Below are 10,423 nucleotides of genomic sequence, written 5' to 3'. Positions count from 1 at the left end.
GGAACATAAACTGTGGGAAAAGAAATGTAAGAAGGTGATACGGGAGGCCAGGCGAGACTATAAGGAACGCATGGCCGGCAACATTAAGGGGAATAATAAAAGCTTCTTCAAATACGTTAGAAGCAGGAAACCCGCCAGAGAAGCGGTTGGCCCTCTGGATGGTGAGGGAGGGAAAGGGGAGAGAAAAGGAGACTTAGAGGTGGCAGAAAAATTAAATGAGTTATTTGTATCTGTCTTCATGGCAGAAGACCTTGGGCAGATATCGCTGCCCGAATGGCCCCTCCTGACCAAGGAATTAAGTCAGATAGAGGTTGAAAGAGAAGATGTTTCAGACCTAATTGATAAGTTAAAGATCAATAAGTCACCGGGCCCTGATGGCATCCACCCAAGAGTTATTAAGGAATTGAAGAATGAAGTTGCAGATCTCTTGACTAAAATATCCAACTTGTCCCTCAAAATGGCCACGGTGCCAAGGATTGAAGGATAGCAAATGTTACACCGATTTTTAAAAAGGCAAGGGGGGAGGGGACCCGGGAAACTATAGGCCGGTCAGCCTAACGTCTATACTGGGTAAGATGGTGGAATGCCTCATCAAAGATAGAATCTCAAAACACATAGACGAACAAGCCTTGCTGAGGGAGAATCAGCATGGCTTCTGTAAGGGTAAGTCTTGCCTCACGAACCTTATAGAATTCTTTGAAAAGGTCAACAGGCATGTGGATATGGGAGAACCCGTGGACATTATATATCTGGACTTTCAGAAGGCATTTGACACGGTCCCTCACCAAAGGCTCCTGAAAAAACTCCACAGTCAGGGAATTAGAGGACAGGTCCACTCATGGATTGAGAACTGGTTGGAGGCCAGGAAGCAGAGAGTGGGTGTCAATGGGCAATTTTCACAATGGAGAGAGGTGAAAAGCGGTGTGCCCCAAAGATCTGTCCTGGGACCGGTGCTTTCCAACCTCTTCATAAATGACCTGGAGACAGGGGTTAGCAGTGAGGTGGCAAAGTTTGCAGACAACACCAAACTTTTCCGAGTGGTGAAGACCAGAAGCGATTGTGCGGAGCTCCAGAAGGATCTTTCCAGACTGGCAGAATGGGCAGCAAAATGGCAGATGCACTTCAATGTCAGTAAGTGTAAAGTCATGCACATTGGGGCAAAAAATCAAAACTTCACATATAGGCTGATGAGTTCTGAGCTGTCTGTGACAGATCAGGAGAGAGATCTTGGGGTGGTGGTGGACAGGTCGATGAAAGTGTCGACCCAATGTGCAGCGGCAGTGAAGAAGGCCAATTCTATGCTTGGGATCAATGGAAAAGGTACTGAGAACAAAACGGCTAATATTATAATGCCATTGTACAAATCAATGGTAAGGCCACACCTGGAGTATTGTGTCCAGTTCTGGTCGCCACATCTCAGAAAGAACATAGTGGAAATGGAAAAGGTGCAAAAGAGAGCGACTAAGATCATTACTGGGCTGGAGCAGCTTCCTTATGAGGAAAAACTATGGTGTTTGGGCCTCTTCAGCCTAGAAAAGAGACGCCTGAGGGGGGACATGATTGAGACATACATAATTATGCAGGGGATGGACAGAGTGGATAGAGAGATGCTCTTTACACTCTCACATAACACCAGAACCAGGGGACATCCACTAAAATTGAGTGTTGGGAGAGTTAGGATAGACAAAAGAAAATATTTCTTTACTCAGCATGTGGTTGGTCTGTGGAACTCCTTGCCATAGGATGTGGTGATGGCATCTGGCCTGGATACCTTTAAAAGGGGATTGGACAAGTTTCTGGAGAAAAAGATCCATTATGGGTTACAAGCTGTGATGTGTATGTGCAACCTCCTGATTTTAGAAATGGGCTATGTCAGAATGCCAGATGCAAGGGAGGGCACCAGGATGAGGTCTCTTGTTATCTGATGTGCTCCCTGGGGCATTTGGTGGGCCGCTGTGAGATACAGGAAGCTGGACTAGATGGGCTTATGGCCTGATCCAGTGGGGCTGTTCTTATGTTCTTATGCTCTGTGAGCTGCTGCCTCCAAGGACACTGCCACCAATGGTCCCTGCTGGTGGGGCTGGATACTCAAAGAATTCAAGATTTTTCCTAGACTTACAGACCAATCCTATTGGAGATGCATGGCAGCAAGCTCCTGACCTGCCACTGTAAATGCCACTGTGGCATCACAAACGTCATGCCACCATGACCATCATGTGCTATGGAGCTGCCCATGCAAACATCTGGAGGCTCCTTGTGTGTTCCAGGTGGTGAAGGGGGCAGTTCGAGAGCAGCTGAGGGGATCAGGGTAGAGATCAGGCTAAATAGGAGTCGGTTTGGGGGACAGGAAGGGGTGGATTCCAGTGGTAACAACACATGCTGAGATCCTATCCCCTTATCCCCCTGCTTAAACACATCTACCTAAGTAGATCTAGACCTAAGTAGCTGGCATAGGTCAAAGGAGACCCATTGGCAGCCAAGCCCCTTATCAAGAAGTAAGTAAAAGTAAAATAGTTTTACTTACCTTTCAGAGGCCATCTGGCCACACTGCTGGGTGCAGCATGCTCTCTGATGGCATGGCTGTATCATGTAGTATAGTGGGGAGCAGTACTACTGCTCTAGAGAGGACACTAGAGAGCCTGCAGGAGTGGGTTTCCCCTGTGGGTCTCCCTAGATAGATAAAGTCACCGCCATGATATTTTTGTTGAATAAGGACTTGGATGAAAGGCTTTAATGCAGTGTTTCCCAAATGATGGGCGGTTGGTGGGTCTGAAACTGAAACTGACAAGCTGATGGCTGATAAGGAAAATGTATTGAGCCCGATGGAAAATGAAACTGAACTACACTTGCATGTTTACTCATGAGTAAACATATGTATAAACATACTCATATGTGACTGTGCCTCAGTCCACTTTGAAGGACAGGCCGACAGGAACACAATGCCACCAGAATGGTCCCGATCCGATGAACACAGGTCCCAAAAAGCACTCCAGAAGGAAGTCCCCCCTCTCCAAACTGACAAGGAAAATGTACTGAACCCTATGGAAAGTGAAACTGAGTCACATGTGCATGCTTACTTGCAAGTAGGCAAATGTAGTAGGCAAATGTAGTAGGCAAGTAGGCTCTAGGATTCACACGTTGGATAGAGATGCGGATGAGATTCATATCTGATGGTTGGACTGCAACTGTAGTTTGTCCTTGTGCGGTACATATGCATCTCCGGAACTGCTAGACATTCCTATAATCTTAACTTTTGTTTTAAGATTCCTCGAGCTCAGCTGGATCTCCATTCTGTCCCCCAAATCGTCTATGAAGCTTGCAATAAATCCTGACCACCTGCCAATCGATGAGTTTTCCAGCTGAGCCCTTTCAAATTAGTTTATCTATTTTAAAATATTTATCCTGAATGGGAAATCCAAGGCAGCTTATATTAAAAAAAAAGAAAACATAATAAACAATAACATATGCAAATTGACAAAAAAAAATACAAGAAAAAAGTCACCAAGCCAGGCAAACAACCACAAAGGAGCACCCAGGCAGCTAAGCAGAACTGAGTTTTAAACAAACAAATAAATAAAAACCCTGAAACTAAGAACTAATAACAGACTAACAACTAATGTAAAAAAAGAAAAGTTTTTAAAGCCTTGCAGAATGCCAATGGAGAGGGAGCGATCCTGATGTCATATGGGAGGCAGTTACCCAGGATGGGTACAACTACAGAGTTACTGCCCAGCACACTTCCAAGGGTGATAGTATACACCAGTGTTCTACAACCTGTGGGTCAAGATCCCAATGGGGTCGCAAAGCCTCATTTTGGAGGTTGCGGCAAACTTTCAAAGCCTGTGCAAGTGAGGGCTTGGAACCAATCCAATAATGGTGCTGCCTTATCAAAACTGATATAACCCTGCACAGCCTCGCTGTGCAAGCTCTTAAAGCCGGCCCTGCAGCTCTTAAGGCCGGCGCTGTTCAGGCTGTTGCTTCACAGGGTCGTTGTGAAGGCACAAGAGGTAGTGGGAAAATGGGGTAGGCAGGGCAGAGGATACCCTGGGGGCAGATCAGGGAGGGAGCAGGATTGGCAGTGGGTCTCCAGTCTCATTATTTATTGCGGTGCAGAACAAAAAAAGATTGAAGACCACTGGTATACACTACAGGACTTCTGAATGAGATCGCAAAGGATGAACAAATTTATGCGAAGAAAGATGATCCTTCAAGTATCTGGGTCTCAGAACACTAAGGGTTTTATAGGGCAAAACCTGCACTTTGAATTGTGCCTAGAAACGTACAGGCGCCCCTGGCAATAGTCAGCAACTGGGAGCTACATTCTGCACTCACTGAAGTTTCCAAGCAGTCTTCAAAGGTAGCTCCAGGTAGAGAATATTACAGTACAGATGGGACCTCAGTATCTGCCAGGGTTCAGTTCCTGAACCCTCCACTGAAAACATACCTGCAGATAACAAGATCCTTGGGGGTTCCCTTAGATGACCTCTGGACATGATCAGAAGTGCCTTCCAGTCACGTCTGGAGGAGTTCTGAGACACAGGGAGACCATGTGCAGCCTTCTTGCACCTCAAAACATGTTCCAGAGGCTTCTGAAACACTTCCGGTTTTTTGTAAATCTGGAAGTGAGAAGCCGCTGGGTCGCATTCTGAGGCATGTGGAAGCACTCAGAAACTGCATGCAACCTCCATGTGCCTCAAAACACCTCCCAAACATGATCAGAAGGCACTTCTAGTCATGTCCAGGAGGTTCGGCGAGGTCCTCCAGCTGCAGGTTCAGAATTGCAGTAAGTCAAATCAGTGGGTTCCGAACTCATGAACGAGGAGGACCCGGTGTACATAAGAACAGCCCCGCTAAATCAGGGCAAAGATTTATTCAGTCTAGCATCCAGTTTCCTGCAGTGGCCCACTAGCTGCTTCTTCAACGCACACAGGCAGGAGAGAAAGGCATACCTCTCTCCTGCCCTTGCTCCCCTGCAACTGTTATTCAGAAGCATCCTGCCACAGAATCTGGAGATAGTGCATAGCCTTCATGACGAGTAACCATTGAACCAGTAGTAATCAGTAACCAGTAGTCCTGCCCCCCCATGAATTAATCCACTCTTTTTTAAAAGCCATCCAAACTATTGGCCATCACTACACCTTGTGGCAATGAATTCCATAGCCTAATTATGTGCTATGTGAAGAAGCACCTGCTTTGCATGCAGGAGGTCTCAATTTCAACCTCCAAGCTCGCCAATTAAAAGAATCTCAGGTAGCAAATGTGGGATAGGTTCTGCTGCCAGTCACAGCAGACTGGGCTCAATGGACCAATAACTGTTTTGGAGTCTTATCAAAAGTTTAGAATATTGTCAGCACTAGGTTGCTAGGGGCGTGAGGACAGAGTCCTGCACTGGGCCTTCCATGGAACCCAACCCACTCCTGTTGATGCTCTGGGCTCTATCACTGCCATTATTCCTGAAGGCTCAGTGGTCAGCCCAGCCAGGTAGGACCTGTGATGGGATGGCCCGTGAGCTAGTGCTTGACTGCTGATGTCAGTCGTGGTTGAGAAGCAGCCCACAGTTTTATAAATATTAAGAAATACGAGGCAACGAGGAAAGTGTGACGCACAGCTAAACCCCATTTTACTTGTAGGAACATTTCTATTTCATTTGAATATGAGAGCATCAACACCAAGGCGAAGTTCAGCAGATGTTCAGTAGGGTTCCTCAGCTCTGCTAAGGCGTTTCAGTTCCTTCCTCCAAATGCTATCCCTATATTTCTGGAGCAAAGAGTCTGTCCAACACTGATGGCACTATGAGGCAGGATTCATGAAGCTTCTAATTTAAGTTTCCAGAGTGCTCTTTCTACATTTGTTCTGTTAACATTTACCCAGGAATAGGCAGTCGTCTGTAAAGCTTAACTACATTAACATGTGCCCTTTGCTGGGTGAATTTCCTTGTGGCATATAAATATGGTATATAAATGAATGAAACATAGTGACACAATGCCATTTGAAAACCATTTCTGTTTTGTCCCAGATGGTAGATTTTATGGGATGTGGCTCTGATTACCTTTCATCTGACAGTGGTCTGAATGATGTTTGGTTCAAAAGGGTTGGGCTCAAACCACATGTTGCCCCCATTTGCTTTTGCCAACTGCTTCCTACAGGTGAAAACCGAAAGCCACATGGGGACTGAAGTGGCTTTCTCACCCAGTGCAAGCAATTTCACTTGCCAAATCTAACTCACTGTAAGGTGCTTTTTATGCTCAGGCATCTGGTCATTTGCCATGGTCATGTCACAGGTCATGCCAATTTATGAATTCAGTTGGTACAGCTTTTCTGGAAATGCATCACTTTTGGTCTGATGGTGCCACCTGTGCAGTGTGGCCCAGGCTTATGCAGGGGCCTGCATGAGGCCAGATCTCACCCCACTGGTTGCCATACAAGACTAGAAATTCTAGTTTGCCACAATTCATGCAAGAAGCTGATGGATTTGCACCACAGAACCCCTGCAGTAACACAGGAGGCCTCGTCGAGCAAGTTCAAGTGGCTGGCAAGGAGAGAAGAGGAGGAAGCACCCATATAAATCTTGCATGGCCTACCACTATCGCACACTGCTTCCTGGGCTTCTTTTCACACTGAGTCACATACAATCTTGAAAATAGAAAATTCTCCCAAACTGGAAGAATTACCCTGACATGGTCACAACCTATCACCCTGGGCACACTCTCTTGGGTGTCCATTTCCTTTCAAACCCAACACATGCATAAGCAAACCATATATATATTTCCATATTTCCAAACCATATTTCATATATATATGAAAAACATAACGAAATCATTTTCTGAATATAACATGGGCTACCTTAGCAGACATCTATATAAATTCAGGTGTTTTGATCTAATGAAAGAGCTTGGCTCCTTATGCCAGCAGTAATCATGTAAATGAGACAAGGCAGACTATGACATAGACTTCAATTTATTGTAGCCATGAAGTGTGAATACACGTTACTGGGAAACACAAGAAGATGGTCCCGTTTATATATCCAGTAGCTTGATTCCTCCATGCAATAAAAGGCCATAAGGTACAGAGCAAGGGAAAGCAGTAGTGCCCACATTGGATGTTTATGACTAAGTTCTCCTTACTTCAGTTCAAATTATCACTGCCAACTTCTTGCACAAGGATTGTAGACTTCAGATTGTTTCACCTCCAATGAGAAATCTGGCTGAATAATTTTTTTCAGATGACTGTGACCACTTTGTCACAGTTTGGGTGCCAGCATCACTCATCATGTGTGTTTAACTTCATAAGTAAAATTTAGCTAAGAAAAATCAGTTGGGTAAGTGAGTGACAACCAGTTCCCATCTTCTGTGCATTTTTTTTTTTTACGAGTAATAATGCACAAGAGAACACCATGTACCTTTCCTTGTATTAAAGCCAACAGAGGTGAAATAAGGACCATGAATGAGCATGGAAAAACTGGTCTGGTTTGCAAAAGATGGTAGATATGAATTCTTGGAATGCATTCTCAGATGGCCCAATACTATTGATAGGACTGCTGTTTGTATAATGTGACCAGCTCTTTTACTGGATCAGGTTGCAAACGGTTTCTCCCAGGCCCCCAAATATGTAAACATTCATAATATTTTGCCAGTATGAAATAGAATCACAACAGAACAAAAAAGAAGAAGGCATGAGATAGAGACTGTGCTGACCAGTGAGTTAACTGGCATTCCAAAGCTACCCTAGACATTCACGAAACTCTTTTTCACATAATATCGCAGGTTCTTCCTTGTAGGAGGGTATGTTGAATGCTTTCCGCTCTGTTTAACAACTCCTTGCTGTGTGGAGAGTGTCTTCAGTCTAGAGCTACAGATGGCATCCCAGCAGAATCTAAAAACTAGAACCCACATTTCTAAGAATGATTTCCTGTGTAGATCCATTGAAAAACTAGGCCCAGCAGGTTTGGGGAGCTCTCACGGATAGCTCTTATAATAACTGAGGGGAAAATATGTTTTAAGAAAGGGCTGATTCCAGTGGCTGGCCGTGCTGGCGCATGTGTCCCACCCCTGATGCGTCACTGGGTGTCAGATCATCTGAAAATTATAAAATTATAAAAGGGCGGGGCAAGGGGAGTAATAGAATCACCTGCTACTGCTACTACCAATGCCTGAGCAAGTGAAAGTTCTCCTGAAAGAGGACTTGAATCCATCTGCTCCTCACTTCCTGGTGACTGGCATGTGCAGGTCCTTGAAGTATGGCAGGATTGTGCTTTTGGGGCTTTTGCCCCAAGGCACCCCAAAAGGTGGTGCTGTCATTGCTTTTAGACTTTAAAAACAACATAGGCTGATTGCAGATCTTCCCCTATCTTGTTTCACCAGATCCTTACAGCCCAAACCTATCCAACTTTCCAGCAGAGGTGACAACGGGATGTGTGCTGCATTCTGCAATGGAGAGGGCAGTCACAGAGACCTCTTCAACATAGGGAATGTTTATTCCCTTACCTGGGATATACACTGCAGCTGCATCAGCACTGGAAAGTTGGTTAGGACTGGACTGTTTGTTAAGCAACTCTGTACTGATCATGTCTATTTATGAAACATGTCTCCACATGACAGTTGCATATATGACTTCGTTGTCTGAACTGTGAGATCACCTATCATGGATAGTATCACCGATTATCAACCAATGAGATGTAACCCATGTGCTGTGAGAAGAGCAGCATTGACATTTGTCAGGCTCGAAATGGGATTAAAATGTGATTTGAGGCCTGATCTAAATTGCTTTGAGGGTTGTCCACACACTTTGCATAAATATCCATAGGAGCTAAATCTATTAGACAAGTGTCACCCGGGATGGATGGATCTTTCTGTTTCCGTTCAGCCTGAATGTCATGCAGCCTGAATGATCTGACACAAATGTTGCTGCCTATTGGGAAAAATAGGCATTTCCAGTATATTCTTGCATTTTTCAGTGCATTTAAATATGTAAACTTCTTCAAATGTACAGAATACACAGCATCCACAGACATGCCTGTATCATCTGCTCAGTTGCAGGAAAGGTCTCTAGACCCATGCATTCCATTGCAAATTTTGGCAAAAGAGAAATTCAGTAATGTCCTTATTTAAACTGATTTCACATTAGGGATCTCATGGGGTAGTCAAATACAAATGTTGATGTTTTTACTTGATGGCATAGTGAGAGCTCTGATGCAGAGGTTATAAACATATACTTGCGAACCAGAAATTACTGTTTCTGGATTCAGTTTGCTATAGCAAAAATGGATTGAATTGAAAGAAAGTTAGTTGTGACTAAGCATCAGTGAAATTAATGAGGCAAAATTGTTGTGATTAACTTATGTCCCATTTATTTTCAGGAGACTTACAGCCCAATCCTATCTCCTACCAGCCCAGAGCATGCAGTATCACCAACAGAGTGTGTACTGCATGCTATAAGCCAGTATATAGCCTCCAGTGGGTCACCTCGGACCTATGCCAGCTATTTAGGGAGCATATGTCTGAAGATCCTTAAGGGCATGTCAGGTTGCAAAAAGGGTTGTAGGAACTAGGTGTACACCACTGCCACTTAAATCCTCCCTCTCCCACCCTGGTTTGGCTTATTTTCCACTCCTATCCTTCCCCAAACTGCCTCCGCCACTACCTTACCTAGTCCAGCAGGGAATGTGAGAGACACTGGTGTGCACACAGGGCCTCAAGCCATTTGCAAATCACTGGAATGCAGCTTACTCTGGCAGATCACAAGATCCATTAGCACATCCTACATAGGATTGGGCTGCTGGCTATGGCTATGGCTGCAGTTGTATATACCAGTGTTTCTCAATGTTTGTCCTCCACTGTACCACTTCACATGGCCCATCAATTCAAAGTACCACCAGAAGTAACGGGCAGTGACATCATTGCCGGTTACTTCTGGGTCGGGAGGCCAGATGCGACACGACAAACACCAGTAAGAGGCTCATCGTGTATGGGAGGGTTTTTGCAAGGATGGAAAAACCCTCCTACTGCTGTTTGTTGTGTTGCATTCCTGGTCTCGTTGCCAGATGGCAGGTGTCCAGGGGTCCCACAAGTACAACCAGACACAACCTCAAGTACCACTGGTGGTACACATACCACTGGTTAAGAAACACTGCTGTATAGCCCAGTAAGCCCCACTGAACACAACAGAACTTAATAGACACACGTAGACTTCAGCTGTAACTTTCTTTAAATATAGTCCAATGAGACTTGTGGCACCTTGAAACCTGTTTATTGTAGAATGAATTTTTGAATTCTATACCTATACTGCATCTGAAGAAGTGGGGTACATTCCTTGCAAACTTCAACCACAATAAACCTATGCAGGTTTACACAGAAATAAGCACTGAGTTTGGTGGCGCTAACTCCCAAGCAAGTGTGCCTATAATGGTACCGTTAGTTTTTGAGGT

The sequence above is a fragment of the Tiliqua scincoides genome, chromosome 5 (assembly GCF_035046505.1).
Source record: "Tiliqua scincoides isolate rTilSci1 chromosome 5, rTilSci1.hap2, whole genome shotgun sequence".
Taxonomy (NCBI): domain Eukaryota; kingdom Metazoa; phylum Chordata; class Lepidosauria; order Squamata; family Scincidae; genus Tiliqua; species Tiliqua scincoides.
This window is presented reverse-complemented; position numbering follows the sequence as displayed.